Below are 16,169 nucleotides of genomic sequence, written 5' to 3'. Positions count from 1 at the left end.
CTCCTCCTCCTCCTCCTCCTCCTCCTCTTCTTCTTCTTCCTCCTCCTATTCTTTCTTCTTCCTTCTTCCTCCTCCTCTCAACACCACCTCAGCCTGCTCTCGGAATCTGACATCTGTTGATTCTACCCTAGTGTCTGGCCCCTGCTAGTGTTATAATACAGGTACTAGTTTTCAACCTCCAATTGTTTATACCCCTTCAAAAAAAACACTTTACCAAACAACCATTGGAATAGGCAAAAACAAGTTGCCAGCATTGCAAGAACAAAAGAAAACTGAGGATTTTTTTTTTATTGTACATACATTTTTTAATATGGTCGTTCTGTTGGACATAATGCCTTTTTGGTCACATATAAGGTAACAAAAATGCTTCTGACACTTTTTTATTACAACTTTTCAGCATGCTGCACAGCAGCCACACTTCTCTGCAGCACAGCTTAAACACATTGGAAAAGTCAATAGCTGTGCCTAAACACTTATAAGGCCCCAAAGGCGAGACCTATTGGCTATGCCAATGCTTGTTAAGTTATGCACGCATCGCAAGACTGAGGCACGTCTGGTCTGTGTTTTCTGAAATCTCGCATTGCTTCTGGGAGAATGTCAGTGATGGTTACGTTTGTAAGGTGGACCTCTGTATGAGAAGGTTTCTGACTGATGGTATGCAAACAGCGGTGTTTGGGAGGGGGAAGTTTGCCTCACAGTCTCTTTGAGTCCAGTTTGAAGTTTTGTTGGAGACGAGCCGCCCATTCACGCAGTCTACCTCGTGCATCATCGGTCCTAAATCGAGGACCAGTCACTCTTGGCGGGTAGCTCCCGTTACAGATGCTGGTCAGAGTTTATCACAATCTCATGCTGTGGTCGGTGGCCGGAGTGGTGTTTTAAGTGCAGGACACGCTTTTACTCACCAACTGTGCAGCGGACGGGCGTTGACCCAACGAGAGGTTGCTGGGTCCAGTACAGCGCACTAAAGACGGGGTGGCAACGCTGTCAGTCTCCCCTGCCGCCAAATTACAGCATCGGCCGCAGTCGGGGGAGACTACAGCTCCCGTGAGGCTTTGCGACACCTGCCCACTTCCGCCCACAGCGCGCCCGGAGGCGCTTCAAAAGACCAGGCTCCCTCCGCGTCGCGGGACGCGGGCGGTGCCGGGCTGAGCCCGGGCAGAGGGCGGGCTGTCTGTGGCCGTCAGAGGCCAAAAGAGGCTGGGCTGGGACACCCCTCTTGACTTCTACATCTGGGAAATTGACAGTGAGTTATGCCTGTTGTGACTTAGTGACTGTAAAAACAAACATATAGCCGTGTTATCCGAGACTTTGCCACCTGACACGATATTCTGCCTGCATTGTATTGTGTGCAAGTCGTGATAGGGGTGGATGGGATAAAACTGTTTTAATTCCACGTCGGGTGTAGTGAAGGTGAGGTCTGGCGTGGGGTGAACAAGAACCTTCAAGGGCAAGGACCAATTGTTGCCGGGAGCATGACAGGCAAAACTGTCACACGCTCGATAAGAGCAAAGCTCAACACTCCCTTTGCTCCCCAGGCGAATAAAGCGGATACTAGTTCACCATTCCCCGTTATTATGCAGCCTACAGCTATTGATCGTATGCTCAAAAGAGCGTTAGGGGCTGTGTCTAGCGAAATCGAGCGCACAGAGAGGCGTCTGTCCCTAACCCCAGTATTTGACCTATCTGTAGCTACTCAAGATCAGGACCAAGAGGTCGTGTTAATGCCATCGCCCAGCCCGCCAGAGCCTAGCGAGCAGGATATCCCGTGTGCTCAACTGAATCCCATTAGGAATAGGGAGGACTTAGGCCCAGCCAAAAGCGCCACTATGCAAAGGAAAAAGAAAGGCTGCCCAAAGAAGCGAAAGACCAAAAATAGCACAAATAGTTCCTCCCATCCTGTGAGCAGAAACAACACTGGGGTAGAGCGAGCAATACAGACAACCCCTCAAGCAGATCCACCAATATGGTTGACTCAAATCACGTCAGATCTACAAGCTCACTTAGAAACATTTATTGTAAATCAGTTGAAGCCGTTGGCAAGCAGGCTGGATAAGATTCTAAGTGGACTAAAAAATAGGGAGATAAAAGGCAGATTAGTAGGGGAACTAAGCAATCCCAGTAGCACCCCAGACACTAAGTTAGTGCCCCAAAGGGAGAGGAATATCAGGAATACAAGGGACGCACAAATAATAACTGTACAGACCCATAAAGCCCCGGCTCCTCAAACACAAGTGTACAAGCCCAACAACCCAAGTGATAGAGGATTGCACACTCTTAATGGTCTAGACGCGCAACAATCGGACAAGCAATCCCAACTCTCTGCTGACCCCAAAGTAAGAACAACACACAATGGAGAGAGGGCTACTACAACAAACTCCATTAAGGTACTACCCACTGTAAATTTACCACCGGAGTCATGCCCGTTGGTGGTAGTTTTTGCTGGGGTCCCGGAATTAAAACACGAACAGAGAGAATCACACCAGGAGCTAAAAAATAAACTTATCTACTGGCTGACCCAAAATAGACCATTAGCTGATAATCAAGATGGGGAAATCCTTCTGGTTAGAAGAGTGAACTGGTTAGGAATCAGACCCAAAAACATTGAAGGCAATTGTATTATTGCTAACTTTAGGGATAGGGGGGTGGTTGAGCATATCCTCAGACAGGGGCCACTTGGGAGGGTGAGTGGCATAAGGCCTCTGTCACTCAGCTATTTTTATCCTAGGCAGCAGGAAATTAAAAAAAAAAAAAAAAAAGTACAGTATGCCTTACATTCACTAGTTGGTTTCTCGGCCAAGGCAGCGGATGAGCAGTGTTTAATGGGACACATACACCTCTGATCAACTAATCATAAAAGGGAAAATTAATCAGAGAAATAATTGTGGTTTTGATTTCTTACAAAATGAGAAAAAAAAACGTCCGAAGAGTTTGTGGGGCCCTGGTCATAAACGTTGTGTAGGGCCCATCTCTCATTTTCTCATAGCAGGAGCACCTTTTTCGACAAGCACTGGCAAACCCAATAGGTCTCGCCTATGCAAGAACTATTGGCTTTGCCAATGTGTTTTAGTCATGTTGTGCACCAGTGTGGCTAAAAGTTAGTGGTGTAGAGTATTGTGGAGTGGCAGAGAGGGTTGTGTATTGCATTGGTATAGAGAGGAGTGCAGCCAATAGCAGAATAGTACCAGGTACTGCAGTGCATTGGCGAGGGTTGGCAGAATAATGTTGGCTCGTTTCAGTACTGGAGCAGCTGAGGGTAATGCAGAATAGCTTTGAGCTGCATGGTTGGTAGAAGTAGTGCTGGTGAAGGAGGGCGGGGTTCCAGCACTGGACTGGCAGGTATAAAGGTCCCAGTACTGAAACAGCTGATGGGTCAGGGATACTATGGCCAAAAGAACAATTAATTGATGGACAGAATACAGAACAATATCATGCATTCACCCCAGTACAGAGATCTGGGCCTAAATCCATCTTTTTTTGCTCGCCATGCCATTCCAGTTTGAACCCAGCCATATGCAAATCAGTCTTGACCCTGTACCTCATGGGAACAGTCCAGCCTGAACTGCCAGGCCAGGTCCTCCCTGGACTGGAAACAAGCATCCTAGGACCGGTTTCGGGGTTTCACCCCTCTTCAGCCAGGATAGCTTGATTCCAGTGGCATGGAGAGCACGGGACTCACGTCTGGGCATACCCGTCCCACTCGGGGTGACAAATGCAAAAACCACAGTTGATGGACAGAATGCTGAACAATGTCAAGCACTCACTGCAGATCTGGGCCTAAATCCATAGTTTTTTGCTCCCTGTGCCATTCCATTTTGGACCCGGACATATGCAAATCAGTCTTGACCCTGTGCCCAGGAATACTACGTCAGCACTGGGGGATTTTACTAGAGTTGTGTGTATGAGACCAGTAGTGAATATTGAATCGGTGTGAAGTTCTGTAGAACAGTGTTGCAGTGCACTAGCAGATCAATGGAGGAGTCACAGTATTGGAATTAGAGGAGCTCTAGAACCAGTGCTGAAAATGTATAAATTCAGCTACTCACTACTCAAAGGACCTGTTTGCTACCAAGAAGTGCCTGTACTCCCTCATTACAAGTACTGCACCAGTGCTGGTACTCTCCCATTGCAAGTACTGCACCAGTGCTGGTACTCTCATTACAAGTACTGCACCAGTGCTGGTATTCTCCCATTACAATTACAGCACCAGTACCCATACTCTACCATCACAAGTACTGCACCAGTGCTGGTACTCTCCCATTACAGGTACTGCACCAGTGCTGGTACTCTCCCATTACAATTAATGCACCAGTGTTGGTACTCTCCCATTACAAGTACTGCACCAGTGCCGGTACTCTCCCATTACAAGTACTGCACCAGTGCTGGTACTCTCCCATTACAAGTACTGCACCAGTGCCGGTATTCTCCCATTACAATTACTGCACCAGTGCCCGTACTCTCCCTTTACAGGTCCTGCACCAGTGCTGGTACTCTCCTATTACAAGTACTGCACCAGTGCCGGTACTCTCCCATTACAAGTACTGCACCACTGCCGGTACTCTCCCATTACAAGTACTGCACCACTGCCGGTACTCTCCCATTACAAGTAATGCACCAGTGCTGGTACTCTCCCATCACAAGTGCTGCACCAGTGCTGGTACTCTCCCATCACAAGTACTGCACCACTGCCGGTACTCTCCCATCACAAGTAATGCACCAGTGCCGGTACTCTCCCATCACAAGTACTGCACCAGTGCTGGTACTCTCCCATCACAAGTAATGCATCAGTGCTGGTACTCTTCCATTACAAGTAATGCACCAGTGCTGGTACTCAAGTACTGCACCAGTGCTGGTACTCTCCCATCACAAGTACTGCACCAGTGCCGGTACTCTCCCATTACAAGTACTGCACCAGTGCCGGTACTCTCCCATTACAAGTAATGCACCAGTGCCGGTACTCCCCCATCACAAGTACTGCACCAGTGCTGGTACTCTCCCATCACAAGTAATGCACCAGTGCTGGTACTCTTCCATTACAAGTAATGCACCAGTGCTGGTACTCTCCCATTACAGGTAATGCACCAGTGCTGGTACTCTCCCATTACAAGTACTGCACCAGTGCTGGTACTCTCCCATTACAGGTAATGCACCAGTGCTGGTACTCTCCCATTACAAGTACTGCACCAGTGCTGGTACTCTCCCATTGCAAGTACTGCACCAGTGCTGGTACTCTCTTTACAAGTACTGCAGCAGTGTCGGTACTCCCCCATTACAATTACTGTGCTGGTACTATCTCTTTCAAATGAATTCAGTGCAGGTACTCAGAGTACCTACCCCTTGAAAGCACTGTCTAGGACATGATCTAGCCATAATAAAAGTGCTGCCCGTACCTATTGTTGTTCCTGCTTTGTAATGGGACTTCATCAGCAAGCCAGCATTGGTGTAAGTCTGTGTATTGTGTCAACCTTGAAATTTGATTTGGAAAGTGAACACATCTCGTCTGGGGATTGGAGCTCCCGTTACAATAAATAAAATAAAAAAAGAACACGAACCGATAACTGATATTTCTAAACTTGACAGCAAAGGAGTACTCAGAAAATTAAAATCCCCCCCCCCCCCCCACTTTGAATCAAAGCTCTTATGGCCCAACCTAGTCAACACGACCCTCCCTAGAAGGGTTTGTCTATTCCATACAAGAATCTATCCATTCATCCTGATATCCATCAATTCACCTGTAAACTCCGTCTTCTAGTCCGTATTTCATCCAACATTCAGTCCATCGCCATTCCACCTATCCATCCAACATGGCCATCCATTCATCCTTTCACTCATCACGCCTTTTATGAATCTCTTCTTTCAATCATCCAGTTTTCGCTCATCCATCCTTTCACTTCATCCAGCCATCCTTTCAGTCATCATCCGCCCTTTAACTCATCCAGCCTTTCACTCCGTCCGTACAGCCACCCTTTCTTTTTGTCCCTTCATCCAGTCTTTCCCTCCATCAACTTATTGATCCATCCATTTAGCCTTTCACTCATCCATATAGCCTTTTACCCTTTCACTCATCCATTCACCCATCCACCCTTTCACTCACTCATCCATCCTTTCACTCACTCATCCATACATCCACCCAGCCATCCCTCTACACTCCCTTTCACTCATCTGCCCTTTCAACCTGTCCATCCAACCAGCATTTCTCTCATCCATTTTCCCGTTTCATCATTATTCATTCTTTCTCTGTCATCCATCCACTCACTCTCCCACCCTTTCACTCACTCACCCATCCACTCTCTCTCCCCGCTTCACTCATCCACCCACCCTTTTACAGTAATTAGGAGCCTGTATCTGCCGAGTTGCAGACAGAAGAGGCCCATCAAGAACCCTGCCCCGCTGTAGCTGCTAAAGTGTTTGTGTGTGTGTGGGGGGTGGGGGGGTTGAGACGGCCATATCTCACATCTCCGTCAACCGCCCATGAGGGCACGCCTAGCTTTCCATTTACAAAGCGAGGTTGACATGTCAGCTGCAGGGAACCAAGACTACAGCTCCCATAATGCAACTTCTGTCTAAGAAAAGCAGAGGAGTAGGAAGCAGGGGCTGATGAAAGAGAGGCAGGTGACCCCTTCCCCCACGTTCCTGTAACCCCCCCCCCCCCCGCACTAGATGCGCCCCCTTTTAAAAAAGCATCCGAGGAATTAAATGAACCCTCCCATCCCCCTGTGCACGTGATGGCCCCCCTTTTTTTTTTTTTATATAAGAACCGTCTCCGACCAATGAGAATCCACCTACAGGGCTGTCAGCCGCCCACCCTCAGCTGCCCAAAGCCCCGTGAGAAAAAGACACCGCTAGTGCCATCACCCCAATACCACGTGGCCAATCAGAGCCCCTCTCTCACTCAGGAGCCAATGAATGACAACCTGGAGGGCTCACCTGGCAGCATCCCCTCCAGCGCCCACCTGTCTCATGGAAGCGGCCATGAGTGTCACGTGACCGCTGTAGGCGTGGCTTGGAGTTACAGGAGAGCCTGTGATTCGTCTAAAGCTGGCCACGTGACCTGGTGTCTCACCTGCACTATAGATTTAAAGATGGGCGGCGGGCCTGGTGCTCTGGCTTCATTCAGGTAAGTGGGTTCTTGGGGTGGGTGTGTTGGTCTTATTCGTGACTCTGCAAGTTGTGCTTCTTTTCTGTAAGTTTTGTCTTTGTGCAGTGTTGTTTTTTTATCGGTTCTGTTTCTTCCCGGGTGTTTAGTGTCCTCACTTATCTTGTTTTGTGTTTTAGGCCTCTGATGCTCGTCTCCTGCCCGAGGAGCGGGTGAAGAGGGGCCGTGTTTGGAGGGGAGCGGGCGAGCGCAGCTGGTATGTTTGTTTTATACTCTTCCTAAATCCTCATTTATTTTTGGTGTATTTTTCCCTCGTTGTTTAAGATTTTTTTTTTTATTTATTTATTTTTTTTACTCGATAATGTTTGTTTTAAAGACTAATTCTGAGACTTCAAAATGAATTGCCCTGTTTTTAATTTGTCTTGTTTATTCGTTTTTCAAGTAAACGTTATCCGTATTTAGAGTAATTGTTTCTGTATTGTGGTGTTTACTATTTTAATGTGTATGTTTTCTTCCTTGCTAGTTGCGTCTCTATTTAAATGTTTTAATAAAACGCGCTTGTGTTCTGGGAGTTGTAGTTTACCTGGAGTAACTTCCATAAAAATGCTGCCTGGATTGGAAGCGCCGGTCTGAGTGAACTGGAGTTGTCTAAACACCATCAAGTAAGCCCTTTAGTTGGTTTATTTCTAATTTTTGGTTCCACTGCAGCAGTGTCGAGTCGAGTGAATCTCGAGGGTAGAGGGGAGGGTTGCTGTCTTTGAGTTTCCAGTGCTTGTTGTTGGAATCGGTGTTAGAGGGGACATTGTATAGAATTAAGGTTTTTAAGATGGGGGGGGGGGGAGGAGAGGGGGTGCTTTTTGTGCAGTTGTTGACCATTTAAATTTTAGTCAGTTGAATGATTATATGGCGCAGAGCTGCTCTTTGATGTATGTTTCTTCTCTCCTCCACCAGGTGATTCTCGAAGCCCAGGAGTCTGGCTCCAAGGTGAGGCACCAATGCTTGTTTTTTACGCTGGAGCTCAAATGAGGGGGCGGGGCTTCTGTAAGGTCACTTATCAGACTGACGGCTTGGAGCAGAGTTCAGTGACAGGACGTGTTCTTTCTGACCGGAAGAGGCGCTTCGAGGGCGCGAAACGCTATATCCATTTGGGAAGATGGTGCCCAGAGGGTTTCTGCTGCTGTTGGTGTTTGCTGCTGGGGAGGAATGGACCTGAAAGATCGGAGTTTCCTTAGATCGTTTACCTCTTGGGGCTGTTGGACAAATATTCCTTGTTTAGGGGTTCTGTTCCCGCTATGCAGCAGTACAAGGGTCCCAGTTGGTAGGTTGTTTGTGTAGGGGTCACACTTCTCTCTATTCAGGAGAGGGGTTTCTTGGGTCTCGGTGGGAGCGCTGTGGAGGTTCCATCTTTTTGCTTTAAACATCGAGTACATGATATCTGTTTTTGTCTCCATGCAGGCTTGCTGCTGGTTCTTTCTCTTCAGTAACTTCTCATTCCATCAGTATGTGCCGTCGCCTCCTATGTGATCCGCTGGAAGAGTCTTCCGTGTGGTGGGCACAGCTGTGGCTTGGATCGTCTGATGGGACTGTTGCTGGTTTTCAGACTTGACCAGGATTGACAATCCTGTCTTGAGTTCCTTGTGCAAATATTCCCAAACGGAGTAGTCTGCTTTGAAGGGCTGCTGGTTGGGCTTCAGTTTGCTTTAACTTCTTGTTTTTCTCTTTTTCAGGTTGTTGCCGAGCTGCAGCGGAACACGTTGGTACGCAGTGGCATAGTTTGCATTGGCGATTCAAGCTTTTCCATTTCTTTAGCTGCTGTCTCTTGATGGAAGTCTCCGTCATGGAGTACTTGACGGGCGCGACCCACTAGAGAACCAGCTCACAGGACTCCTCGAGTGACCGCTCCTCAGCAGCTGGTGATGGATCGGCTAGCTTCTTCTTTGTGCCCACCACACACCTCCAACTGCTGCTTTTCTTTTCTGCAGTTGAAGTATTTTCTTTACCGTTTGAGTACCAAGAGGCACTCGTGGGTACAGATGCAGTCCTTCTGCATAACTGGACCTGTAAATGGTAAACTCACAAGTGAAATTGGTGACTACCAGTGTAGTCCTTTACCAGTTCTGTGGTCTCTAGAGTCTGTCTTTACACGGGATTCTACCCTCTGATGCTGGTTGTAGAGTTAGAACTCCTACCAACTTGCACTAGTGCCGTTGGGGGCCCTTGGCGCTGTCTCTTCCAGCCATTGCCGCCTTGTTGCTGTATCTACAGCCTTGCCCTTGGGTGCAGGGTCTGAACTCCATTACTGACCATGTTGAAAAACCTTTGTATCCTAGTGTATTTAAGCCTGATCCGGGGTTGTGAAGCAGCTGCTTATGGAAACGTTGAGTCACGTTTACTACCACTGTGTAGGAAGCGGTCTCTATACAAGTTACACCAAAAAGAGGTATACCGTGCAGAGTTCAGGTATTCCCTTACGAGTGGACGGGGACTTTCTCCAGCAATCCCAAGGTGCTCTTCAAGGGGGTAGTGTGGTCGAGCAGCCTTAGGCGTATCGGAGTGTGAGACATCTGTGCACACACAATGCCAATAAATGATGCACACGGTCCAATAACCCCCACCCCCCCCACCCAACCAATTAAAAAAATTAACACTTAACTTTAGGCACTACCATCATTGACCTGCAAGTACTTTTAAAATAGCAGTTTTGAAGAAAACAAGTTTTTGATCATTTAAATCCCAATTGAAGCACTTCATGGCCATAGTAACTTGCGAAGATACCTACGCTGCGTACATTTAACAATGACTTACTGGACCCTTCCCCGGGACTTAAGGTGAGTATGGGGCAAGGTCCAAGGCGGCACCAGCAGGTCTCTTTGGGAGGCACTGGGGCATTCGGTGCAGAGGTGTTTTTCAGCAAATGGTGATTTGATACTTTAACCTCCTGGAGGTAAAACCTGTGTTGCTTTCAGGGCACTTGACAGTGACTTGCGGGCCCAGTCTTCTGGAATTAAGTTGAGTATGGGGTAAGGTCCAAGGCAGCACCACCAGTTCACTCACTGGCAACACTAGGGTGGCCGGGTGCAGAGGTGTCGTCCAGCATCGGTGCCCCATTCAAGTCTTTGGGCATTGAACTGAGGGACCAGTCGGGCTGGACCAGCAGGTGGGCTAATCTTATGATGCTCGGGGACACCTTTAGTCGTCTTCTCCAGAGGCAGTGGGTGTAGAGGTGTCTTTAGGTGTCAGATTTTCATCACTGGGATCGCTCGCTGTAGAGGGGCGCTGCAAACCGGGGCTGCAGCCAGTATCGAAGTCCATAGTGGGCAAAACCAGGCACCGTTGGACTGCTTCAGCTCTGGCTAGGAAGCAAGGGTACAGCGGTATTCAGTGGCAGGTTTTTGTGCTCCGGAGCACTTTGGGGTGGATGCAGGAAATCGGCGTCCCAGTTATTGGGTCTTTATTGAAGGCAGACGGTCCTTCCAGGCTTTAGAGCCACAGCAGCTGTAGGGCTAGACTTCTTTAGTGCAGTTTTGATGGAACAGCAGAAGGCTGGCAGGCTTGGTGTCAAGCCAGTGGCGTTTCAGTCTTCTGCTTTCATGTTTCTTCAGTGTCGTCCTCTGTATGCCATCAGGATCTGGTTTTCTGGTGCCATGCTCCCCACATCCTAATTTTAGGAGTATATTAGCCAATGGGCGACGTACCCCTATGGCCTCTGTGCCCCCTATATGTCCACTTCCTCAGAAGTGGGCATTACCCTGTCCCAAAGACACTAAATTTACCATCACCAAGCTGGTCTCTTATGATCAGTCGCATCAACTTGGAAGCACATTTAGGGAGTGCTACTTGCCGGAGGTTGTATTTCACACGAACGTGTGAAAGGAGTATTAAGCTATCCTTAGAACAAGCGTTCACTTGGAACGCCTTATTAGGAATGTTTTTGTTCACAGATCTTTCTGTGTAGAATAAATCCTCGTAGCATGTGTGATTCAATCGCCAGTAATCTTGAATAAAGAATTTTGAGGGATTCCGCTGAGCCAGTATATCTGAATTGAGGTTCAGTTGAAACGAGTTTTGTTACACATAGCTTTCCTAAATATTTTGTCTATCTCTCAAACGAGAAAGTGAGTTCAGCCCAGGTGAAAAGACAAAACTGAAGATTAAGTACAATGTGGACGTGCGTGGTGTTTTGGTTGCTTTATGTCAAGAAAGCAGTTTAAATGTATCACTTGAAGACGCAGGGAATTAACCACTTTATCGAACTTTTTGTACATATGTCGACTGTTTCCACCCTTGGAACTCCTTAGTGGGCCCCTCCTTGCAGATCGGGCTTCCACTACCCCCGCCAGTATGTCTCTTACTTTAACCTCCATTCCAATCCATGTCCACATGACTGTACATATGTTGACAGCGTTTCGACCCTTGGAAGAATGAAAAGGTCTCATCAGGACTAAAAGTGCCTGGGGGAAGAATGGCATATATTAACGGTCATGTGGACATGGATTGCAATGAAGGTAAAAGCAAGAAAAGACACTGGTGGAGGTAGTGGAAGCCCGATCCGCAAAGAGGGGACCGCTAAGGAGTTACAAGGGTCGAAACGCCGTCAGCATATGTACAAAGGCAGACTGTATTTCATAATGGTGATGCAATGATTAATTCCTTGTGTCTTAAAGTGTACTGAATTTAAACTGCTGTCTTTTAATATAAAGCCACCTATATACCGTGTATGTTTACACTGCACTTCACTCGCCTGTCTTTGATTTCGGTTTGTCGATTCTCCTGGGGGTGTTCTCGCTCTCTCACTTGAGAAACTGCTAACAATTATTATTTTTTGTCTAATAAAACTGTTCGGCTGAACCCCAGTTCACAAAGGCTGTGCTGGAATCTCAATTCTTTATCGAAGATTATTGTTGATTGAATCACACGTTATAAAGATTTATTTTACACAAAGATCTGTGAACAAAGACCTTTCTAAGAATGAGTTCCATGTGAATGCTTGTGCATAAGATAACTTGTCTGAGGGTGGGCACACTTGCTTAGCTAACCTTCCTGCTTCTCCATGTGCCAAAGGGCGCTGGATGAAGTGGGGTTGGTTTCTTCTTGTGAGAAGCTAGATTTGTGCCTCTTAGTAGCTCCCCAGGCCTGCGATGCCTAACCACAGGTCATCCTGTGTGCCCAGGCAGACTCAGTTTATGGTCCCCAGAGAGCAAAAGGCCCTCACACTTGGCAGTCAAACCCTTCTTGGGTGGAAGGCTGGCAAAAACCAGTCGGCACACCAGTAACTGGTAGGTTTTCAGGGGGCACCTCTAATGTGCGCTCTGGGCGCATGGATTACCAAATGACCGAGGCATCAGTATGGCTCATACGGGGATCTCCTCACATTAATATAATACACCTGAAGGGCTGCCGTAGGAGTGACTTACCAACATTACATGGACTGGTGTGCCATGTCGTGTCTTCACTTTTTAGAGCACCGTGTCATGCAGTCTGCATGGGTGTGGTGCAGAATCCCTTAGAGTGACATAATAAATGCTGCGGGTCTTAAGGACTCTTTAGTACCTACGCCCTAGGGGTCCTCAAAGTTGCATTAAATAACAGGCAGTGTTTGGGGGGGAGGGGCTACTGCAGCTACCGGCCAGTACATAATGGCAATTATTCAGCCTCTTGTCTTTCCTATCCTTTGTTTTCCCACTTTTTCTACTTTCTCATTTCTTACCTCTATTTCTATTATGTGATGACTAAATTAAAAAAAGTGGCTTTAATTTAAGCCCGACCTCAGCACTGCAGCCGGGGCCCCATGTGGGCCCCCGTTTTACAATTTGGGGTGTCCCACTGGGTGAACCGGCTGCAGTGCTGACGTCAACTGAGAGCTGACAGAGATCGGGCCCGGTCTGTCACCTCTCTCGAGATAGCCTGAATTGTGGCACCCAAGGGCCGTACAGAACGCCTCTATTCGGGCATCTCGCAGTGAAATCTACTCCAGTCACTGGAGGAGAAACCCTTATGCAGAGCAGAAGCTTCTACCGTTGATGCTGGAAGGCCTTATTGCTGGTACAGTATGCCCAAATGTTTAGGTCACTTTCCACATTTATTATTGCTTTCTCCACTTGAGCATTGTACCTTGTGTCCTTGCTATCTATTTCAGTTTCCCCAGCTTTAGAAGCAGTCTGCTGCGTTCCCGTGATGCACAGATTCCTGAGGCACAGATGGTGAAGTTGCCTACATGTCTGCATTGAACCTATCCAAATCAGGCTGCAGTATTGAAGGTAAGTCATGGCGTATATGATGTATGTCAATTAATGAAAGTGAAAACTGAGGTAACTAAATCGTGGAAATCCACTTTTAAAGAAATGTAGTTCAACTTAACATAAAATAAACTGAATTCACTAAGCAATATTGTGTTGAAGGGTGTTATGGTCAATAGAATATACATTAACCTGACCTAAAAGGGTGTTTGACATATTGGGGGAGGGGGCTGTAGTATGTGTCCACTGTGAAGTGGAAAGTATTGGTTCGCCCTCTCACTGCTCGATCTCTAAAATCGTAGAGCCTTTCGAGAGACCGTACAGTGAAGTGTACTCCATACAACCAGCAGTGACACCCTTGGAGTGGGGCAATGGCTGGAACATTCAAGACAGAAGGGTCTTTGGCTCTTGCTACACCCTCTGTACTTGGAGGGTTTTCTGCCTGTTTTACCATTTATCGTTTCAAGCTGAACTGAATAGTGTGCATTCAGACTGTTTTGCTGTTCCACAGGCTTCTGCAGCTGACCTGGTGTTGCTCAGTTGTCCACTCTGCTGTGTGAAGCTTGTTTTTATGCATCTGCCTTGGCCTGCACGGTGAAAGGTAAGTTGTGTGTATGTAACATGCACTGTACAGAAGTATGTTGCGCATGTGAATAAACTTGTTGCAGTAGTTTGGATCACCGCCTTCTACAAGGTGGTGGAATGTAGTCTGAGTATCTTATTGTGAGGACTGGAGGTGGAGGGGAACTTGGAGAATAGATAGGTAAGTAAGAGTACTTTAGTGTGCCATGAGTAATTGTGAGAACAGATGTGCTCTACCAGGTCTGACCGGCAGATCCTACTGTTTGCAATAGGGTGTGGATTGGAGGGTAAATCTAAAGGGTTTAATGGTCCAGACTATGGAACTGTCCGGTGGGGAACTGTCACCTTTTGAGGATTTACCCAGGAGGGGTGGGGATATTAACTGTTGGCACAAGTCTGTCACTTGCTCTGCATCACATGGCTGGAGCTCTAACTGGGGCTGCAGGAAAGTGAGGAAACTGGCAATATGAGGCTCAAAGGGTGAATACAAAGCATGCTACACCTTCAAGGAGGAAAGGGGAACTTTAAACGTGGTCCCAAGCTGGGAAATGCCTTCCATGGATTAAGACTCCCATGTATCTTAAATGGTGCATGTCTGCATGCGTAAGGATGATGCAGCTCCCTAAAGGGGTGAACATATGTGTTCCTGAAACGTCTCGGCTTCCAACGCAGTGACCTTCTCATACTCCATGTTTCTACTTCACTTGTATATACTGGCATGCTTGAGTGCGTTCGCTCCACTGTAGATTGAAGGAGTAAACTTACCTGTTTGGTTTACAGCAGAGCGGATTGGTGTAGAATCGGTTAGCCTGTGTTTGGATGCTTGAACATCTCTGGTGGCCGTAGCTCTCCTCGCTCACTTTCTTCCTCTTGTTTTCTTGTAGGTGACGCTCCTCCCACAGGAAGCCTCTTGGAGGAAAATCTTTGTTGGCCAGTCCTGGTCTCCTTTCACAGCTTCACATTATTGTAAAATAAAGTGTTGACCTGAATTATTGTGTTTGTGTTAATTCTGAGAAGGGGAAGCGTGATCAAGGTTTCCTCAGAGGGGCTCTCCTATGGGTTGATTGTCTGCAAATAGTATTCAGGTCTTTCTTAGGGACTCAATGTTGGACCTGGCCCTTTTGGCCGGATGGTTCCTAGACTTTTCGCCTTCCACCTGTACTTTTTCTGACCTGCTGTTGGCTATTCTATGACTCTGGGCACGTTACCACTGCTGTTCAGTGCTAAAGTGCATATGCTCTCCCTATTTAAAATGTATATGTTGGTTGGATTCCATGATTGGCTTATTTGGTTTACTGTCAGACCCCAGTAAAGTGCACCGGGAGTGCCCAGGGCTTGTAAATACAAATGCTGCTGGTGGGCTTGCAGCACTGGTTGTGCCACCAACAGAAGCGGTCTGGTAAAATGTGTCTAGGTAAGGGGTATGGCAACATTGTTGCCCCCTTGACAGCGCTGACTTCTAGGAAGCAGCCCAGGAAAGTGATCTGGACTGACACCTGTCAGAAAGCTTTTGAGGCCCTGAAAGCTGCTATGTGCACGGCGCCCGTGCTCTTGGCTCCCAACTTCTCCAAAGAGTTTATCGTTCAGACAGACGCTTCAGAGCATGGTGTGGGTGCTGTTCTTTCACAGATTAACGAAGAGGGCCTAGATCAACCTGTAGCCTTCCTTAGCAGGAGGTTACTTCCACGGGAACAGAGATGGAGTGCTATTGAGCGTGAGGCATTTGCTGTGGTCTGGGCACTGAAGAAGCTAAGACCCTACCTGTTTGGGTCTCACTTCCGGGTTCAGACAGACCACAGGCCCCTCAGATGGTTGATGCATATGAGGGGTGAGAATCCAAAGCTGTTGAGGTGGTCCATTTCCCTACAGGGTATGGATTTCACGGTGGAACATCGCCCTGGTACAGATCACGCCAATGCTAACGGTCTGTCCAGATTTTTCCGCCATAGTGATGAGGAACTCCCTGGGGTAGGGTAGTTATCACCACTTTTCAGCTGGAGGGGACACGTGTTAGACGTGGCACCTTGGCGTGAGTCTCCCTTCCACTTTTTGTCGCTGTGCCTCATGTGTTATGGTGTTGGCCGCTCAGAGCACTGTGCCACTGTCAACCAGTGCCACAGTGCAAGTGCTCCCTAGGTAAAATGTAGATGTTGGTTGGATTCCATGATTGGCTTATTTGGTTTACTATCAGACCCCTGTAAAGTGCACCAGGAGTGCCAGGGCGTGTAAATACAAATGCAGCTGGTGGGCTTGCAGCA

At 47.6% G+C, this 16,169-nt stretch overlaps 2 long non-coding RNA genes across 2 annotated transcripts; both read left to right on the top strand.

Annotated features, from left to right (window-relative positions):
- The first annotated feature begins 7,059 nt into the window (after nucleotides 1–7,059).
- Nucleotides 7,060–11,564, top strand: LOC146772162 (uncharacterized). The gene is made up of 4 exons (XR_014972157.1): nucleotides 7,060–7,114; nucleotides 7,273–7,349; nucleotides 7,672–7,755; nucleotides 8,045–11,564. It is a non-coding gene; the product is annotated as an uncharacterized LOC146772162 (long non-coding RNA).
- Nucleotides 11,565–11,655: 91 nt separating this feature from the next.
- LOC146772161 (uncharacterized) lies at nucleotides 11,656–14,899 on the top strand. The gene is made up of 3 exons (XR_014971982.1): nucleotides 11,656–13,350; nucleotides 13,841–13,930; nucleotides 14,796–14,899. It is a non-coding gene; the product is annotated as an uncharacterized LOC146772161 (long non-coding RNA).
- The last annotated feature ends 1,270 nt before the right edge of the window (nucleotides 14,900–16,169 follow it).

The sequence above is a fragment of the Triturus cristatus genome, chromosome 12 (assembly GCF_964204655.1).
Source record: "Triturus cristatus chromosome 12, aTriCri1.1, whole genome shotgun sequence".
Taxonomy (NCBI): Eukaryota; Metazoa; Chordata; class Amphibia; order Caudata; family Salamandridae; genus Triturus; species Triturus cristatus.
Note: the sequence above shows the minus strand (reverse complement) of the source record. Positions and strands in the feature narration are given on the sequence as shown.